This window comes from Dreissena polymorpha, chromosome 10, assembly GCF_020536995.1.
Source record: "Dreissena polymorpha isolate Duluth1 chromosome 10, UMN_Dpol_1.0, whole genome shotgun sequence".
In the NCBI taxonomy this organism is placed as follows: Eukaryota; Metazoa; Mollusca; class Bivalvia; order Myida; family Dreissenidae; genus Dreissena; species Dreissena polymorpha.
Genome location: NC_068364.1, coordinates 48,339,773 through 48,362,458, shown reverse-complemented (window position 1 = coordinate 48,362,458; position 22,686 = coordinate 48,339,773). Strand labels below are relative to the sequence as shown.

Genomic DNA, 22,686 nt, shown 5'->3' with positions numbered 1-22,686 from the left:
ACCTAATAAACTCACATGGTGCCAGGAACGGTGATTGGACCTAGGATGCCTTGATGAGCATCGCTAACCCGACCTAGCCATGGTTATCTTTGTCAATAAATGTGTACTCATCGGGTCAAAGTGGCCTGTCTCGGGGGTCGTTGATTCAAGTCACATACCGACAGTACGTTCATTTTAAAACAAAGCGCGCTATCAAATTTATTGATTAGTATGTGTATAAGTACTAAGCCTACTTCCGGGCTCACGTCTTTTTAAAACCTATATATTGATCATATATGTATATGTTCCTTTCTTATCTGTTTCTGAGATTCCATTTACCCTAGTGGGCTTTACGCACGTATTGTACCTTACGAGTTGGTCGATACTTCATTGTTTTTTGTTTAAAATATATTAATTGAAATTATACTAGTGGGTTATAGGTAATTGTATTAGGAAGTATTTTTCAAATTTAGCGTATAGTAGTTGATAGATTTGCATTTACATGTACATACTCAATGTATTTAAGAAATAGAAAACCCAACATCGGACTCTATGGCATGAACGTGACCAGCCAGGCGGCCTCTTATTGTATATGGACTAAAGCCGGAGGCTAAGTACTGTCACACATTGATAATTATATTGTATAATTCTTAAGTATAATATAATCCGGAATTTAAAAACATTTTATAAACTGTACTTTAAAGCAGTACCTGAGCCGACAATGACTAATCGAGCGTTACTCTAGAAATATATTCTTGAAAGGAGTGACACTGCGTTGTTGAGTTCGTGCCTCTATTGCTTAGAATACCGTCGATGTTCCCCTTTAATTGAATTATGTGCCGTATTTGCAACTCTGAGATATATACTGTCTCAAAATATTGGTTACAAGAATTACAAGAGAGTTAACACTATGTACATGTTTACGGTTTATATACCGGTGGCAACGTGTGTTAGTTCCGAATAAATAAAGAAAAAGTAGCTTAATTTAAATAAATGAATGACTTAAACATTTCAAAAGAACACCAGAACGTTCACAGTTTCCTGTTTTTAATCACGAAATGTACGAGGGTTCGATGTAATGTTCCATAAGGAGCATATAAAACCTATCAACATAAAAGTCTGCATACTGCAACCTAGCTTCTCCCCTCTCTTTTTCACTATTTACAAAATAACATAGCATCGTCTCAAAAATGTTTTTTCTGGTAACACTTTTAAACAATACCATGTAAATACCTAAGCAAATAAAGTGTTTTTCTTAGTTTATACCTTAAACACGTGTATGTGCAGCTATAGTAAATATATACAAATGTATAATATTTGGGTATATGAAAGAGAACAAAATGTGTTGTTGCTTCATTTGTTTATTCACGTTGTAATAGAGATGTTTGATGAAAATCAATAACAAAAAGTCTGCGTACTGAACAAAAGATGTATACATATATTAAGTTCATTAATCGTATTAAAACAATAAATAACACAGAACAAAATAAACTGTTAATTAAATGCTAACTTGGTAGAACAACAATTGTCTTGAGCTTCTTATTCAAATCAAGAACAGTAATAAGATCATGTTGGCGACGCACTTACATTCATACAATATAAGCAGTGCTATGGTTTATACAATTAAACGATCTTATACGAACATAGTCTCAATAAATATGATAATTTCAGCAAATGGAAATTGGTGAATTTAATAATATATCAAACTTTCATCTGCTCAAAGGACGTGAAATTATTTCATCGTATGGTTTCACTATTTAAGAATGATCACATGCATTTACATGTTTAATTACATAGACAAAAAGTTCAGATAAAGGAATAATGATATTGTTCTATAATTGTTTATTACGCATCAATACTAATGACCGTGGATTATACAACATAATGTCTGTATTGCAAAGCTCATAAGCTAAGATGCTTAGAGGTCGCCGTGACGTACTGGATGTTGTGTCCGCTTAGCGACCTGGAGATCACGGATTTCATCAACACTGTGGGAGCGTTCTTCCCGAAGACACCTAGTACTGGTTCTACCCAGGAAACGGACTCGTGAGTTTTAATGAAAATAAGGCTTTCGATGAAATCGAGCTTAATTATATAGGTTAATTCTAAAAGCTCATGCATGATTACTAAAACTGTTTTTATACTCCGACAATCTTTCTACGATTCTCAATCACCGCGCTTATCAATGACGTCATCTTAGCATTTCCAAAACACTATGACGTCAATATAATTCTTACATTATATTATGTACTATTATTAAGTTTGTGTCCTGTGTCTAAATGACTATCAAATTACCTATATTAATTCATATTAATTGATACTGTAGTTAGTTTAAATATATTTTTATAAAGCTCGATCGCATCGAAAGCATAAGGCATATTGAAACGCTCTCGAGCCATTTTCCTGTGTAGAACCAGTACTTGGTATTTTTGGGGGAGATCTTAAGAACGGTTCCAAAGTGGGGATCTAACCCGTGACCTCCTGCCCGCTAGGCGGACACCATCCACTCTACGCCATGGCGACCTCATATCGATGCTATAGATGATGCAACATAAAACAAACAAGGTTAACATAAACTTCACTTAGTTTTACAAGTGTTATACATATTAATTACGATTTTTTTCACAGCATATAATGCTTTTGTTACATAACGTTGCACAGAAGCGGTAAGTTTGTAACGATGTGATCGGGCGCGTTTTAGCACTTGCATTTCACTGTTCAATTTCAAGGGATTCTTCAGTACTTTTTACAAAACATTGGATACCGCCCATACTTATTGTAAAATAATCGTGTTAGAATATACGAAGCACAAAGACGTACTATTGTCAGATTTGCTAACCGTTAACTACGGATTTTTATACCACATTGTAAAATTCGGAAATGTGTATGTACCTGTACATTCGTATAGAAGTAAATTATTAAAAATGCACATTTCGAACTTAGTTTTTCAAGGTTTTACACAGTTATTAGATATTAATTCCGCAAACATAGATGAATATTTCTCATATATACCAAAATATTCACTTTTTTTTATTTATCTTTGCAGCATACGACAATTGGAAGTATAACAAATCGTTCGATGACTCGTCAAATGTTAAATTAACAATTCCACATTCAATACATTGATAGCGTGTATTCAACATTCAATAAATTCAACAATCAATGTTCATTGAAATTAAAAAAAATATTGATACATCATATTTAAAAATTAACAGAATGTCGTAAAATAAAAAACAAACAATTAAGTTTCATATGCACACACGTGCAATTAAAACGTCAGTTTAACTTTCGATCAATAAATCAAAATGGCGCACTGGACAATGTACAATTCTCTGAAACAATATTTAAAATGTTAATCATAAATAGAAATAAAATAAGTTCCATTCTATAATGAAAGGACAAACACATGATACAATTAAAACGCGAACTGCATAATTACTTGCAGAGCTTCGTTCAAATTGGCAAGCTTACAATAAAGCTATCCGTGTATTTTGTATTTTCGGTCAATAGAAGCTGTGCAGGTATCAGCATCATTAGAACAGAATATTGTGGCTGGTCAACTCTCACATTGCAAATAATTTACAATCCAGTAATACTGCAATTATATTAACACAAACAACATATGTAAAACAAAATAAATAATGCATTAACGTTTATTGTATTTGGGAGACAAGTTATACTTTGCAAGTAGCGTTTAACCTTCATCTATGAAGGTTATCTATCAACGAATTGAAACATAAAACAAAACACGTGAACAATTTTGAAAAATAATGAAGTTTTTACAAATTTAAAAATCAAAACTAAAATACTTTACCAATACCAATTGAGCTTCAAATACGCAGGAACCATAAAATAATTGTAATTAATATAATGCATGATTGTTACTCGTAACCAAAACATATACTAAAAGTAAAGTTTTGTCAGAGTTATATAATGTATTGCGTAAAAATAATATGATAATTAGAACCGTTTCTACATAATTTAATATATTCTTAATTGCATTAATCGGAGCAAATAGTATTTTACAGTATTCAGAACCTTTTCTACAAACTTGAATCGATCCTTATGTTTGAATAAATCAACTTACAAGAGTAACGATGTAATTAAATGTAATGTAATTAAATGTAAATTAATATAATTGCATACAGGTTATAAAAAATATGTATTTACAACAACATTTATGTATAAATGCATTTACATTCCATCAGCATGTTATTTAATATTTGTACAAGGTAATTACACGATCATCCGAAATGAAGAAATAGAATGAAATAATATTATGTAATTTACAGCAATGCCCGAAGTAACATCTCAGTATATAAAATCAAAACCATAACCATGATGGCAACATGGTAATTAAAACACGTTTTGCCTTTACCGCTGTAAATCAATAAAAAATACAAATATACATGTGCAAACAAATTATTTACAAATGCAGCTATACCACTATGCACGTGCATCATTATGTACATTGCGTTGCGGGATCTCTTCAATTTGAAACATAGGTACAATTTAATGGGAATATGAAGATAAAACGAAATATATGAACGTGAAAACGTAATGTGAATAAGGCATTTACACTTTGGTTATTCGAAATGACTTACACAGTGAAAACATACTGCCACTTACACCTTTATATTTACAGATAGAAATTATTTTGGAAATTTAAAAACAATGCTACGTAGTCCATGTAAAACAACGATTTAACAGCGGTGAAGTCTACCTAGTCCATGTAAAACAACGATTCAATAGCGGTGAAGTCTACCTAACCCTTCTATTTACGCGATTCAATAGTGGTGAAGTCTACATAAAACCTTCTATTTACACGATTCAATAGTGGTGAAGTCTACATAAACCTTCTATTTACACGATTCAATAGCGGTGAAGTCTACATACAACCTTCTATTAACACGATTCAATAGCGGTGAAGTCTAACATACAACCTTCTATTTACACGATTCAAAAGTGGTGAAGTCTACATACAACCTTCTATTTACACGATTCAATAGTGGTAAAGTCTACACACAAACTTCTATTTACACGATTCAATAGAGGTTTAGTCTACATACAACCTTCTATTTACACGATTCAATAGTGGTGAAGTCTACACACAACCTTCTATTTACACGATTCAATAGCGGTGAAGTCTACATAAAACCTTCTTTTCACACGATTCAATAGAGGTTAAGTTTACATACAACCTTCTATTTACATGATTCAATAGTGGTGAAGTCTACATAAAACCTTCTATTTACACGATTCAATAGTGTTCAAGTCTACATAAAACCTTCTATTTATACGATTCAATAGTGGTGAAGTCTACATACAACCTTCTTTTTACACAATTCAATAGCGGTGAAGTCTACATAAAACCTTTTATTTACATTTATCAAAATGACGTGAGTAAAAACAATGTATACATAAACGTTTGTCAAATGTTATCGGGTAATAAATCAACTACCAAAGTATTTATCAACATTACTAATTCACAGTGTAAAACATCGTACTTTACGTAAATAATGACGGCACATAATCAAGCGTCAATTAAATCCAGACAAAACTAAAATAAAAATTTGCAAGTTCAATGAATGCTCCATAAAGAGAAAGTATTGTCACTGACTCCAGTCATCGGAAACAGGAAGAAACCATCTAGACATGGATTACCTGCTCTATAAACGTTCACTAGTATGTAAAGCAGTGCTGGGTTTCTTCTTCATCGCCGGGATACCACGTTACCATACCGACTAGAACGTGTCGGACAGTGCAGTAAAACGTGCGGTGATCCTTATTCTTGGTGCGGTATTTAATCTTCAATCAGGGTCCCTTGAAACTTCTTATTAATTGCACTCTTGAGACCATAGCGGAGCACCTGCTCAAATAAAAAGAAAAAAAACAATAAAAGAGGCGATATTTCGATTGTAAACTAGAAGGCTTTTAAAACAAATATATATATATGTATCATTCATTTTAAACGTTGATCACGAGTAAACGAAAACTGTAAGTTTACCGGAACAAACATGTTTTGTTATATACTTTTACTTTATAGTTTGTTTTAAAGCCGGTTTAATATTACATTTTACATTTGTATTTTTATTTTAAATTCGATACAAATTGGGTTTATTGAAACAAAAATTACATGATTTATTTCTAAATGACATAAAAACTAACACAAGGTTGAGACTAGCATTATTGGCTTCCCTTACAATCTAACTGCAGAGTTGTCGTTCATGCTCTTTGTATTCTTATAAACTGCGGGCTCAATGACACACGTTCTTGCAGCTAAAAAGAAAACGTGCAAATATCATATTAATGTTATTCGAATTGCAAACATAAATAACACATTTTAAAACTGTTTCATACATGTCCATACATTATTTAAAACCTAATACTGTTTCTGTTTAGATTTTTGCCATGCTTAAGATATGTTTGGCCCTTTACTCGATTTGATTCTGTTCGCTGATTTAAATAACGTCGTACATATATTGATTAAAACTCAAAATTCCATTTGAATCGGTTATGCATTTGAATAAACTTTAAAAGTCAGCGGTAAGATCTTAGATTTCTTTCTTCTAGTTAAATATATGTTGAATAGGGAACGTGATTGCATTCTGACTGTAGTTTATAATTTGAATTTTGAACAATTGTGCATTAGTCTCAAAACCAAATCATATTTTTATGTTTAATTAAATATTTAAAATCATAGTTTGTTGGTTTGTAGCAGATCCAAATTTATTGAAAGTATAGTATTGTCTACATTATAAGCATTCATCGCTTGGCTGGATTTATTGGTAACATATTACGTCGTTACATCATAAAAGTCCAAAAACATGTTATTTTATGAAAATAAGAGTGTAAGCTTGGAATCGGACAAAACAGTTGTTCAGCTGTTGCCTCAGAAGGTCCATACTAGTTTGCATTTACATAGTTTTAGTTAAATACAAAAATCCACAGAATGTGACCAGTGCGAAAGGTAATAAAACAATGAATATTGTTATATTGTGTTTATCACTATTCAAACAGTTTAAGCAGTGAAGAAATGTTTAAAAAAAATTGATTAATAAAACAATTTGGGTTCATAAACTCTTTGTTACATTACGTCACATCTGACACTGGACAATAAAAGCAATCACGTTAAAATATATATGCAAATATATCAATTTAAATGTTACAAATACCTTTGAGCATTCGAGCGGCGCTGACTTGGTAACATCGCTTTGATGACCATGATTGTTGTTATTGACTTTGCAACCGCGACGTGGACCTTACTTGCGAAGGCAATGACGATCATGCTGGGCACTTCTTACGTTATAACCCGAGATGGTGATCATGGTGAGCGTTGCATTTGTATTACCTGCGATGACGAAAATGGAGTGCGCTTCTGACCGTATAACCTGCGATGACGAAAATGGTTTGTGCTGATAACGGTATAACCCGCGATGACAATAATGGTGTGCGCTGCTGACGGTATATCCCGCATTGACGATCATTGTATGAGCTGACGACGGATAACACCGCGATGACGACAATTGTTTGAGCTGCTGACGGTATATACCGCGATGACGACAACTGTTTGCGCTGCTGACGGTATAAACCGCGATGACGACAACTGTTTACGCTGCTAACGGTTTTACCCGCGATGACGACCACTGTGTGCGATACTGACGGTATAACTAGCGATGATGACCACTGTGTGAGCTGTTGACGGTATATACCGCGATGATGACAACTGTGAGCAATACTGACGGTATAACCCGTGATAATATCCAGTGTGTGCACTGCTGACGGTATATACCGCAATTACGACCATGGTGTGCGCTGCGGACATTATAACCCTCGATGATGACCAGTGTGTGCGTTGCTGACGGTTTAACCCGAGATGACGACCATGGTGTGCGGTGCTGACTGTATAACCCACGATGATGACCAGTGTGTGCGCTGCTGACGGTATAACCCACGATGATGACCAGTGTGTGTGCTGCTGACGGTATAACCCGCGATGATGACCATGGTGTGCGCTGCTGACGGTATAGCCCACGATGATGACCATTGTGTGCGCTGCGGACGGTATAATCCGCAATGACGACCATGGTGTGCGCTGCTGACGGTATAACCCACGATGATGACCAGTGTGCGTGCTGTTGACGGTATAACCCGCAATGACGACCATGGTGCGCGCTGCTGACGGTATAACTCACGATGATGACCAGTGTGTGCGCTGCTGACTGTATAACCCACGATGATGACCATGGTGTGCGCTGCTGACGGTATAACCCACGATGATGGCCATGGTGTGCGCTGCTGACATTATAACCCCCGATGATGACCAGTGTGTGCGCTGCTGACGGTATAACCCACGATGATGACCATGGTGTGCGCTGCTGACGGTATAACTCACGATGATGACCAGTGTGTGCGCTGCTGACGGTATAACCCACGATGATGACAATGGTGTGCGCTGCTGACGGTATAACTCACGATGATGACCAGTGTGTGCGCTGCTGATGGTATAACCCACGATGACGACCATGGTGTGCACGGCTGACGGTATAACCCGAGATGACGACCATGGTGTGCGCTGCTGACGGTATAACCCACGATGATGACCAGTGTGTGTGCTGCTGACGGTATAACTCACGATGATGACCAGTGTGTGCGCTGCTGACGGTAAAGCCCACGCTGATGACCATGGTGTTCGCTGCTGACGGTATAATCCACGATGATGGCCATGGTGTGCGCTGCTGACGGTATAACCCACGATGATGACCAGTGTGTGCGCTGCTGACGGTTTAACCCGCGATGATGACCAGTGTGTGCGCTGCTGACGGTATAACCCGCGATGATGACCAGTGTGTGCGCTGCTGACGGTATAACCCACGATGACGACCATTGTGTGCACGGCTGACGGTATAACTCGAGATGACGACCATGGTGTGCACTGCTAACGGTATAAACCACGATGATGACCAGTGTGTGCGCTACTGACGGTATAACCCGTTATGATGACCAGTGTGTGTGCTACTGACGGTTTAACCCACGATGATGACCAGTGTGTGCGCTGCTGACGGTATAACCCGCGATGATGACCATGGTGTTCGCTGCTGCCGGTATAACCAACGATGATGAACAGAGTGTGCGCTGCCGCCGGTAAATCTCGCAATGACGACCATGGTGTGAGCTACTGACGGTATTTCCCACGAGGATTAACAATGTGTGAGATGCTGTCAGAATTACTCGCGATGACGACCGTGGTGTGCTCTGCTGCCGGTATATCTCGCAATGACGACCATGTTGTGCGTCGCTGACTGTATAACCCACGATGATGACCAGTGTGTGCGCTGCTGACGGTATTCTGACGGTATAACCCGAGATGACGACCATGGTGTGCGGTGCTGACTGTATAACCCACGATGATGACCAGTGTGTGTGCTGCTGACGGTATAACCCACAATGATGACCAGTGTGTGCGCTGCTGACGGTTTAACCCGAGATGACGACCATGGTGTGCGGTGCTGACTGTATAACCCACGATGATGACCAGTGTGTGCGCTGCTGACTGTATAACTCACGATGATGACCAGTGTGTGTGCTGCTGACTGTATAACCCACGATGATGACCAGTGTGTGCGCTGCTGACGGTATAACCCACGATGATGACCATTTAGTGCGCTGCTGACGGTATAACCCACGATGATGACCAGTGCGTGCGCTGCTGACGGTATAACCCACGATGATGACCAGTGTTTGCGCTGCTGACGGTATAACCCACGATGGTGACCAGTAAGTGCGCTGCTGACGGTATAACCCACGATGATGTCCAGTGTGTGCGCTGCTGACATTATAACCCTCGATGATGACCAGTGTGTGCGCTGCTGACGGTATAACCCGCGATGATGACCAGTGTGTGCGCTGCTGACGGTTTAACCCACGATGATGACCAGTGTGTGCGCTGCTGACGGTATAACCCACGATGACGACCATGGTGTGCACGGCTGACGGTATAACCCACGATGATGACCAGTGTGTGCGCTGCTGACTGTATAACTCACGATGATGACCAGTGTGTGCGCTGCTGACTGTATAACTCACGATGATGACCAGTGTGTGCGCTGCTGACTGTATAACCCACGATGATGACCAGTGCGTGCGCTGCTGACGGTATAACCCACGATGATGACCATGGTGTGCGCTGCTGACATTATAACCCACGATGATGACCAGTGTGTGCGCTGCTGACGGTATAACCCACGATGATGACCATGGTGTGTGCTGCTGACGGTATAACTCACGATGATGACCAGTGTGTGCGGTGCTGACGGTATAACCCACGATGATGACCAGTGTGTGCGCTGCTGACGGTATACCCCACGATGATGACCAGTGTGTGCGCTGCTGACTGTATAACCCACGATGATGACCATGGTGTGCACGGCTGACGGTTTAACCCACAATGATGACCAGTGTGTGCGCTGCTGACGGTTTAACCCACGATGATGACCAGTGAGTGCGGTGCTGACTGTATAACCCTCGATGATGACCAGTGTGTGCGCTGCTGACGGTATAACCTGAGATGACGACCATTCTTTGCGCTGCTGACGGTATAACCCGAGATGACAACCATGGTTTGCGTTGCTGACTGTATAACCCACGATGATGACCAGTGTGTGAGCTGCTGAGGGTATAACGCACGATGACAACCATGGTATGCGCTGCTGCCGGTATAACCCGAGATGACGACCATTGCGTGCGCTGCTTACGGTGTAACCCACAATGATGACCAGTGTGTGCGCTGTTGACGGTATACCCCACGATGATGACCAGTGTGTGTGCTGCTGACGGTATAAACCACGATGATGACCAGTGTGTGCGCTGCTGACGGTATAGCCCACGATGATGACCAGTGTGTGTGCTGCTGACGGTATAAACCACGATGATGACCAGTGTGTGCGCTGCTGACGGTATAACCCACAATGATGACCAGTGTGTGCGCTGCTGACGGTATACCCCACGATGATGACCAGTGTGTGTGCTGCTGACTATAACCCGCGATGATGACCATGGTGTGCGCTGCTGACGTCATAAACCGAGATGATGGCCATCATCTTCCGACGGTATCACAAACGATGATGACCAGTGTGTGCGCTGCTAACGTTATAACCCGAGATGACGACCAGTGTGTGAGCTGCTAACGTTATAACCCGAGATGACGACCACGGTGTGCGCCATTGACAGTATAAACCACGATGATGACCACTGTGCGCGCTGCTGACTGCATAACCCACGATGATGATCAGTGTGTTTACTACTGACGGTATAACCCTCGATGATGACCAGTGTATGAGCTGCTGAAGATATAACCCTAAATGACGACCATGATGAGCGCGGCTGAGGGTATAACCCGAGATGATGACCATTGTTTGAGGTGTTGACGGTATTAACAGCTATTACTACCATTGTTTTGCGCTTCTGACTTGGTTACCCGCAATTTCTACTTTAGTTTGCGCTGCTCACTAGGTAAATAGTGTCTGTGCGCCGATTACTTGGCAATTCCGCGTCTGGTGCATGTTTCAAGCTCCTAACTTGTTTACCCGCGAGATGACCATGTATTTCACTGTTGACTTGGTAACCCACGTTATCGTCCGTGGTTTGCGCTTTCGACGTGGTAACCCGATAAATGACCATAGCTTAGTGGCCAACGTTGACGACCATTCTTTGGGCTGATGACTTGATTAGACAAATGCTAACCATGGTTTGACACCTTGGCTCCTTAATTTTTTGTCCGGGTTGATGACCATGGTTTAAAGCACGATGCACAAACACGTCTTCTAAGTAAATGACACATTTTTATCAAGGATTTTATATTGTTGGTAAATTTACTTTATTTTGTGTCATGTTAAAGTTTTATGATTTGGTTTCGTATACACTCATTAGGCACTTATATATAATCATTAAAAATATTGATTCTTTCAAGAAGTGAATTTCTTTAAATACAATTTGTATAATAGTGCGGAAAAGTATATTTCTCAAATGTGTCTTTGCTCAAATTCATTAATTTTCACAAAACAAACTTCTGTTAAATGATATTAAATGTACGATAAGGAAAAACAAGAACAAACATACAGACTTTTTAACAGTATTCAAGTTCGTATCTTTGTGTCCGTTTTAAAGTAACATGCGATAAAATAACACTACTTTCAAAACGCGCGAGTTTCAGAACTTTCTCCACAGGTATTTGTGTACAATATCTTCAGACAAATTTTACAATAGTGAATCCACGGCTTCGTATCAACGTATTCCCCCTCTCGTCGGAGTAAATGTTTGTCATAATCGTCATCGCCATCATCAGCAGTAACAGAAAGTGTAAGAGCAGCAGCTCTACGAGCAGTACCCTTTTTGTTCACAACTTCAAACTGTTCGACATTAACTGATTTTAATTCACAAAAGTCTTGCTTGATTCTCGAATGTTCATCATCATTCTCCTCCATATGGAACAACGGTTTACAGTGTACACTATGTTTGGTAGTAGACATATTCTGTCCGAAATGTTGTAGTGATGATGGGGTCATTGCTTTATAAATTATAAACACATACTTAATACATTCTGGCAGTTTCATCTCCATATCATACTTGTTCAATCAAACGCATAGCTGCTGCAAGTGGGTGAGAAGGGGCAGTGTCTGTGACAACAGGTCCGCTTGTTCTATTTTCGTCATGCTCATGCTGGTTATATGCATTGTAGTTATTGTTTCATACAACCCAGGACAATCCTTAAATACTTCCAACTTAACACTTGACAAATCTGCACCCCGCATTAGCGGATCGGGGTATTTTACTATCGCCTCTCGCATCTGTTGAACGAGGTATTCAAGTAAGTAGACGCGCACTGCATGACCTAGCATTGTAAGTTGTATCAACAAATTCGACAGCCAATCTGACAAACAGGATCCTTTTTCTAAAATAATTAATTGAAGGGTCGGTGGTAACTTGTGATTGAAATCGATCAAGTAAGTCCCTTGTAAACGAATTTCTTTAAACGCGGGTAATGTGTTTTGTGTCAAAAATGTCAGTGAAACATCGTCAAAAGCCTGAAGCTGCAAGCTTCTTATACTTGTTCTACGCAACATTTCAAACTGCTCTTTATGGAATGTTAAGACGCGTAGTTCAATGTTTGACATGTCGCATGACACCATTTGTGTCTGTATATCAGACACATTTGTATTCGAACTATCATAAACATCAGTTCAACATTTTTTGAACATTCCGATTGCATTACGTAATCGTTTGAACTTGATGAATAGGTTTCATTACTCGATATCACGAAGCATTTCTCTACGTCCAAGCGCACATGATGTTTGATTGTAGACAGTTTGATTAAGACACCATTCCAATTAACACGTGCCCTCGTGTAAATTCATAAACTCAACGGGTTGTGGTATGTCATATTCAAATCGTGCCAAATAAGTTCCAAGTAAATTAATCTTCTTCAACATACGCAACTTTGTTTTCATAACAGCTTCCAATGTACAACTATCAACAGCGATAACGATCAGACTCCCTATAATTGTGTCAAGTAATAGTTCAAACAGTTCCTGACAGCCATTTTTCACTAATATCTCAATATTGGACAGGTCATTTTGCAATGCATCACACAGCTCAAACTTGACAGAATGATCTAATGAAGAGAGCGTGATCAACAAGCTGCACAGCCACTCAGATGAACATTCGCCTTTCTGGAGACTAAAACACTGCAATGACAAAGGCAGCTTGAGATCACACCGACCAGTATAAGTTCCCAACATATAAAGCTTAGTTAGCTAATTCAGCGTGTGAAGAATCTCGGATGCTAATGAGGCACAATTAGCCATCATCACTGATTCAGGCTAACGATCCCAATACTTGTATCACGTAATAGTTCAAACAGTTCCTCACTGTTATTTATCACTAATATCTCAACATTGGACAGGTCATGTGACAGTATTTGAGATCGAAAGTCCGATATATGTGTATGCGCTTCGTCTCCACGGATGTCTTCACTTAACTGCAATACGACATCCAACAGCTCACACCTGACAGGATGATCTAATGAAGAGAGCGTGATCAACAAGCTGCACAGCCACTCATATGAACATTCGCCTTCCTGGAGACTAATACATTGCAATGACGCAGGCAGTCTCAGATCACACCGACCAGTATAGGTTCCCAACAAATAAAGCTTAGTTAGCTTATTCAGCGTGTGAAGAATCTCGGATGCTAATGAGGCACAATTAGCCGTCTGTAGGGTTAGGATCCCAATACTAGTATCACGTAATAGTTCAAACAGTTCCGCTCTGCCATGGTTCATTAATAACTCAATGTTGGACAGGTCATGTGACAGTATTTGAGATCGCAAGTCCGATATATGTGTATGCGCTTCGTCTCCACGGATGTCTTCACTTAACTGCAATACAACATCCCACAGCTCACACTCGACAGGATGATCTAATGAAGAGAGCGTGATCAACAAGCTGCACAGCCACTCAGATGAACATTCGCCTTCCGGCAGACTTATACGCTGCAATGACGCAGGCAGCTTGAGATCACACCGACCAGTATAGGTGCCCCACAAATAAAGCTTAGTTAGCTTATTCAGCGTGTGAAGAATCTCGGATGCTAATGAGGCACAATAAGCCGTCCTCAGGTCTAGGATCCCAATACTTGTATTACGTAATAGTTCAAACAGTTCCTTACTGCCATGGTTCACTAATAACTCAATGTTTGACAGGTCATGTGACAGTATTTGAGATCGCAAGTCCGATATATGTGTATGCGCTTCGTCTCCACGGATGTCTTCACTTAACTGCAATACGACATCCAACAGCTCACACCTGACAGGATGATCTAATGAAGAGAGCGTGATCAACAAGCTGCACAGCCACTCAGATGAACATTCGCCTTCTTGGAGAATTATACACTGCAATGGCGCAGGCAGTCTCAGATCACATCTACCCGTATAGGTTCCCCGCAAATAAAGCTTAGTTAGCTTATTCAGCGTGTGAAGAATCTCGGATGCTAATGAGGCACAATAAGCCGTCCTCAGGGCTAGGATCCCAATACTAGTATCACGTAATAGTTCAAACAGTTCCGCACTGCCATGGTTCACTAATAACTCAATGTTTGACAGGTCATGTGACAGTATTTGAGATCGCAAGTCCGATATATGTGTATGCGCTTCGTCTCCACGGGCTTCTTCACTTGACTGCAACACAACATTCCACAGCTCACACATGACAGGATGATCTAATGAAGAGAGCGTGATCAACAAGCTGCACAGCCACTCAGATGAACATTCGCCTTCCGGCAGACTTATACACTGCAATGACGCAGGCAGCTTGAGATCACACCGACCAGTATAGGTGCCCCACAAATAAAGCTTAGTTAGCTTATTCAGCGTGTGAAGAATCTCGGATGCTAATGAGGCACAATTAGCCGAAATGAGGTTAAGGATCCCAATACTAGTATCACGTAATAGTTCAAACAGTTCCTTACTGCCATTTTTCACGATTATCTCAACATAAGACAGGTCATGTGACAGTATTTGAGATCGCAAGTCCGATATATGTGTATGCGCTTCGTCTCCACGGATGTCTTCACTTAACTGCAATACAACATCCCACAGCTCACACTTGACAGGATGATCTAATGAAGAGAGCGTAATCAACAAGCTGCACAGCCACTCAGATGAACATTCACCTTTCTGGAGACTAATACATTGCAATGACGCAGGCAGTCTCAGATCACACCGACCAGTATAGGTTCCCCTCAAATAAAGCTTAGTTAGCTTATTCAGCGTGTGAAGAATCTCGGATGCTAATGAGGCACAATTATCCGTAATGAGGTTAAGGATCCCTATACTAGTATCACGTAATAGTTCAAACAGTTCCGCACTGCCATGTTTCACGAATATCTCAACATTGGACAGGTCATGTGACAGTATTTGAGATCGAAAGTCCGATATATGTGTATGCGCTTCGTCTCCACGGATGTCTTCACTTAACTGCAATACAACATCCCACAGCTCACACTTGACAGGATGGTCTAATGAAGAGAGCGTGATCAACAAGCTGCGCAGCCATTCAGATGAACACTCGCCTTTCTGCAGACTTATACACTGTAACGACGCAGGCAGTCTTAGATCACATCTACCCGTATAGGTTCCCCTCAAATAAAGCTTAGTTAGCTTATTCAGCGTGTGAAGAATCTCGGATGCTAATGAGGCACTATTATCCGTAATGTGGTTAAGGATCCCAATACTAGTATCACGTAATAGTTCAAACAGTTCCTTACTGCCATGTTTCACGAATATCTCAACATTGGACAGGTCATGTGACAGTATTTGAGATCGCAAGTCCGATATATGTGTATGCGCTTCGTCTCCACGGATGTCTTCACTTAACTGCAATACAACATCCCACAGCTCACACTTGACAGGATGATCTAATGAAGAAAGCGTGATCAACAAGCTGCACAGCCACTCAGATGAACATTTGCCTTCCTGGAAACTAATACATTGCAATGACGCAGGCAGTCTCAGATCACACCGACCAGTATAGGTTCCCCACAAATAAAGCTTAGTTAGCTTATTCAGCGTGTGAAGAATCTCGGATGCTAATGAGGCACAATAAGCCGTCCTCAGGTCTAGGATCCCAATACTTGTATTACGTAATAGTTCAAACAGTTCCTTACTGCCATGGTTCACTAATAACTCAATGTTTGACAGGTCATGTGACAGTATTTGAGATCGCAAGTCCGATATATGTGTATGCGCTTCGTCTCCACGGTTGTCTTCACTTAACTGCAATACAACATCCCACAGCTCACACTTGACAGGATGATCTAATGAAGAGAGCGTAATCAACAAGCTGCACAGCCACTCAGATGAACATTCACCTTTCTGGAGACTAATACATTGCAATGACGCAGGCAGTCTCAGATCACACCGACCAGTATAGGTTCCCCACAAATAAAGCTTAGTTAGCTTATTCAGCGTGTGAAGAATCTCGGATGCTAATGAGGCACAATTATCCGTAATGAGGTTAAGGATCCCTATACTAGTATCACGTAATAGTTCAAACAGTTCCGCACTGCCATGCTTCACGAATATATCAACATTGGACAGGTCATGTGACAGTATTTGAGATCGCAAGTCCGATATATGTGTATGCGCATCGTCTCCACGGATGTCTTCACTTAACTGCAATACAACATCCCACAGCTCACACTTGACAGGATGGTCTAATGAAGAGAGCGTAATCAACAAGCTGCGCAGCCATTCAGATGAACACTCGCCTTTCGGCAGACTTATACACTGCAACGACGCAGGCAGTCTTAGATCACATCTACCCGTATAGGTTCCCCTCACATAAAGCTTAGTTAGCTTATTCAGCGTGTGAAGAATCTCGGATGCTAATGAGGCACTATTATCCGTAATGAGGTTAAGGATCCCAATACTAGTATCACGTAATAGTTCAAACAGTTCCGCACTGCCATGGTTCACTAATAACTCAATGTTGGACAGGTCATGTGACAGTATTTGAGATCGCAAGTCCGATATATGTGTATGCGCTTCGTCTCCACGGATGTCTTCACTTAACTGCAATACAACATCCCACAGCTCACACTTGACAGGATGGTCTAATGAAGAGAGCGTGATCAACAAGCTGCGCAGCCATTCAGATGAACACTCGCCTTTCAGCAGACTTATACACTGCAACGACGCAGGCAGTCTTAGATCACATCTACCCGTATAGGTTCCCCTCAAATAAAGCTTAGTTAGCTTATTCAGCGTGTGAAGAATCTCGGATGCTAATGAGGCACTATTATCCGTAATGAGGTTAAGGATCCCAATACTAGTATCACGTAATAGTTCAAACAGTTCCGCACTGCCATGGTTCACTAATAACTCAATGTTGGACAGGTCATGTGACAGTATTTGAGATCGCAAGTCCGATATATGTGTATGCGCTTCGTCTCCACGGATGTCTTCACTTAACTGCAATACAACATCCCACAGCTTACACTCGACAGGATGATCTAATGAAGAGAGCGTGATCAACAAGCTGCACAGCCACTCAGATGAACGTTCGCCTTCCTGAAGACTAATACATTGCAATGACGCAGGCAGTCTCAGATCACACCGACCAGTATAGGTTCCCCACAAATAAAGCTTAGTTAGCTTATTCAGCGTGTGAAGAATCTCGGATGCTAATGAGGCACAATAAGCCGTCCTCAGGTCTAGGATCCCAATACTTGTATTACGTAATAGTTCAAACAGTTCCTTACTGCCATGGTCCACTAATAACTCAATGTTTGACAGGTCATGTGACAGTATTTGAGATCGCAAGTCCGATATATGTGTATGCGCTTCGTCTCCACGGATGTCTTCACTTAACTGCAATACGACATCCAACAGCTCACACCTGACAGGATGATCTAATGAAGAGAGCGTGATCAACAAGCTGCACAGCCACTCAGATGAACATTCGCATTTCGACAAGACAATGTTTTGTATTGTTTCAGGAAGAGATATTTCTTGCAAAAAGCTTGTGTCTTCTATTCTCAAATATGTTAATTGAGACAGGGACGGCAGAACATAGGAGCATGATGATACGTCAAATTGTCCAATACAGTTCAGCTCCTGTATGCTCGTATGATGTAATGCTTTACTTATTTCCGGTGTCATTGTTATCTTAACACGTGTAAGACAATGTTTAGATTTGAGTATGACTGTCAATATTTCGCTAATTTGTAGACAATTATTTTCTACAACAAGTGACCGCACATCTGCACAGTTGTACAATAAAAGCAGTTTTAACGCATTTGAATCGGACTCAGAAAGATTCTGATTGAATATGAAGTCTCTACAATTCAAGCAAATTTCCTTTTCACCGCTGGCAGTTGCTTCTATGCATCCAGCAATGATCATGCGCTGGAACAAGACTGATAGTGCGAAGCAACGTGCGTCGTAATCAATGTTATCATTATTTGATTTTAAAACGTTCCTTCTTGTCCGATTATCGCCGTGAAATGCTAATAAATTTTCCTGATTATAATATCCCATAATGTACATGCTCAGTCCGTGGCCTATGGCTTTGATGAACTCGTCGTCAACCAGACAATTAATAAGAGTATTAGCTTTTTTACAGTCGAGTCCACATAGATAAATTATGGTCTGGCTCATCTCTAAAACATTATATTTAGATCCGGTTCGAAACTGTTTTATTAGGTCCTGCTTGGAATTTGCGAAATGATAGGCAGTCATAAATTCCTGTAAAGTCTCGTGTAAAAATGAAAACTGTGCATTCTGACTTGCTATATTGGAGCTGTATCTTTTCGTAAAAACACCAGCATGAAGACAAAATTTCAACTGCTTTTTTGACATGTGATTCAATACTCCCTGTTCGGTGAACACTGGGGATTTACTCGATGGAAACGTAAAATTAAATGCAACATTCGCAATTGCATCAAAAATATTGATCTGCCGCTGAATAAAACTTGTATTTGTTAAACACTGAAACGAATTTCCTTTTTGAAAATATCCCTTTTTCGCACGTGCATTTTTAAAAAGTGTGTCTAGTAAAATACAATTTATTTCACACAAGGAGCCACTCAATTCCGTCTTGTTCATCCAACAATTGACTAACAGAGTTTGCAGCCAGGGTGACTTCAACAAATTCCCAAATTGACGTTCGTTCACGTACTTCATGAATTCAGGGGTTGTCTTCACATTACCAGTTTGAAGACTGTTTATAATTTTATTTGCTAGTTCTTCTGTATCAATTATTCCTTCAACTTCTATTAATTTTTTTATTTCAGAATCTTTGATTCGCTCATCCGCCATTTTCCATGGCCGTGATGTAATAATGGACACACACTTTGAATGCCATTGTGCAAGTAACGGTATAACAAATCGATTTAAACGATCAACCCATTCATTAAGCCCATCCATAGAAACGATGTATGTCTCTCGTTCTAGGATATGTGATAAAAGCTTAACGGTCTCTTCACGTTTTACTTCACCAGGGTATATCATGTCGATAATTTGTGTTTTAATCATCTCTATAACCTCCCGTTGGTCCCTTGCATCTCGTAGTGATATTTGAAAGAGAAACCGGAATTCCTTCAATGTTTCGACATCACTAAATGTAGGCCTGTGATCAGGATTGTGCTCAGACACTGCATCACACCAGTCAAGAGCCAGTTTAGTGAGGAATGTAGTTTTCCCCATCCCCGGTTCTCCTTGAACAAATACACGGCTACTTAGCTTTTCGTCTATATAAAATAAGGCTTTGTATTGGTTAACCGGGTTTCCCGTTTTCTTTCTAGATCCATCTTTCTCTATAGTAACGTGGCTCAATTTCGGTTGCACAAAGACATCCGAGATGGGTTTGTCACGACCCTCACTTAGTGGTGAAACAGACACAGTGTTCTTCGTCGTCGTATAGAACTGTATCAACCGGTCGCGAAAATCTAAAATTATAAAATAACTTAAGAAACTTATGATACCATTTGTATAGGCACCTGAACAATTAAATGAAGTGAAGCGATTATATTTAATATATTTAAATAGTCTCTCTAATGGATTTGATAATTACATAATAGTTCGTATTTTTTAAATAAATATTTTGTTTATCAGTTATTTGGTGATTAATAGAAACAATGTTTATCTGCATCTTTAAGCGTCATAAAACACAGCATGAATAAGGCCTTGATTGTAATTTAACATGTTATTTGAATACGACACGTGGTATCTTATCTTAATAATGGCATCTACACATGCGAAAAATGTGGTGTCACAGACATACCAATTACCCCGGTAATACTTTTAATCCACGCTTGGAACATCGTCTCCCAATGAGGCAATGCTTTCGCGCCTCGATTGCATTTGTTTTGCAAGACCATTTATTTTGCTTAAATTTGACAAACCGTAATTAACGAAGAAAAACATCACTTCTTTTGTTCGAGTTTTAAGTGTTATTAAAATTCAAGCAGTAACTTTGTAATCATAATCAGTGAAATGTTTTCCTGGAAGGGTCGATAATGAAAAATTATAATGCGCTAATACACTGCAGCGTTACAAAAGACAAACCTTTGTGTTTACAAATAATTTAGCTGAAGCTTAAGCTTAAGTTTTCTTGATAAAGAATTATGTTTTACACACATCTTCCAAATCTTTTTAATCAGTTTTTTTTCACCTTTTTTCACTTTAAAACTAGAAGATTTAAACTCCACATCTTGATTTTTTTCCAGGTAACAATTACTGATTTGCTCGATTCGGCATCCAAAGAAATATTCACCTGATTACAGGCTAAAAATGTAATAAAATATGCATGAAATGCAAAGAAAATATCTTAAAATGGACAGACCCCAACTCGAAGCCAAAATAATGAAATGTTGTCATGGCATTTAATTCATATAACATGCTCTATACTTCAACCACAATACGTTTATTGCTTTATTGTTTATTTATTTTTGAGATTTTAGAAAATGATCTTTATTATTTAATCAAAAAGTAAACAACGGTATATTACGACAGATATCGTCAAAGTAATACGATAATACTATTTACCATCTTGCTTGTTTACAATTTAAAATTGTCTTTTGAGATATACATGTAATTTACATTATTTTTAAAACTGTCATAGAACCGATTCCATTAGTTTAAAGTTTTTTCGTATATTCTTATTAAATATTTTAATTAAAGTAAAGACTATGTAGAGCAATCCAGAGCTTTTCCTGAAATGGTAGGCGCCGGCGCATGGTAGAATATACGAACACCAATGAAAACTAAATCTCGTTTCTTCACGGCTTTTCTCGACAAATTTCGAACGCACAAATAAAGCTGTCGAATCTTGGAAATCCCTTTTTAAAGTAAACAATAATGAGAATGTTGTCAAACAATCAAGGCGATATAACCAAATGTCATAGCATTTAAGTGTTGATTAAATTCAGCTAATGTAGTGCGTTTTTTTCCCACGGTGCATACCATTTAGTAGAACACACCATTATTCAATATTTAGAACATACCATTCTTCGATATTTTAAGGGGTGTACGGACGGCTAATACGTCTAGCGCGTCGGATGCTGACAATTATTGGGGTCACGGAGTTTAAACATAAATGTTGACATATATGGTTTCTCTCTTGAAATAATTTTAATTATTATTATTTCGACTTCATATAACAATAGTATGCATCTCGTGAGACTGGACACAATCAAATTCCCAGGTAAATCAATTTATTTGAATTTCTGTAGATGATTTGTAATGTCCAGATAATGCCCTAATAACTTTTTACTTGCATTGTACAGTTGAGGGGTTACTGCGGTGGATAAATAACTTACCTATGGAAATTATTGAAAGTACTATATTAATACAATAAACGTTTAAAATTATGACAGTAATATTATGTTAAATATACCATTATTAGTTTTATAATGACCATATCAACTCGACAAGCAAATAATGTATTCCATTTATCTATTATGACCTGAAAAAAATGTGTTAACGTTTTTTTAATTGTCCTCTCTATAGTACTTCGGAATGCATAACCAAATATTAAAATAATAGTTGATATTGTGTTGTGGATATAGTTTCAACCTACCCGTGTTCCAAGTTTAATCCTTACTTTGCAATCTGACGGTTTAAAGATAACCATCACTCACCTGTTAGGGCAT

At 39.2% G+C, this 22,686-nt stretch overlaps 2 protein-coding genes across 2 annotated transcripts in view; one reads left to right on the top strand and one right to left on the bottom strand.

Moving 5' to 3' along the window:
* The window catches only part of LOC127849096 (uncharacterized), a 149,895-nt gene that overhangs the window by 33,943 nt on the left and 93,266 nt on the right, over positions 1-22,686 (top strand). The window lies entirely within an intron of this gene.
* The window catches only part of LOC127847526 (filaggrin-2-like), a 146,195-nt gene continuing 124,833 nt past the window's right edge, over positions 1,325-22,686 (bottom strand). Inside the window, exon 3 of the mRNA XM_052379533.1 lies at positions 1,325-1,994. The gene's annotated coding sequence lies outside the window, so the exon portion shown is untranslated. The remainder of the gene's footprint in view (positions 1,995-22,686) is intronic.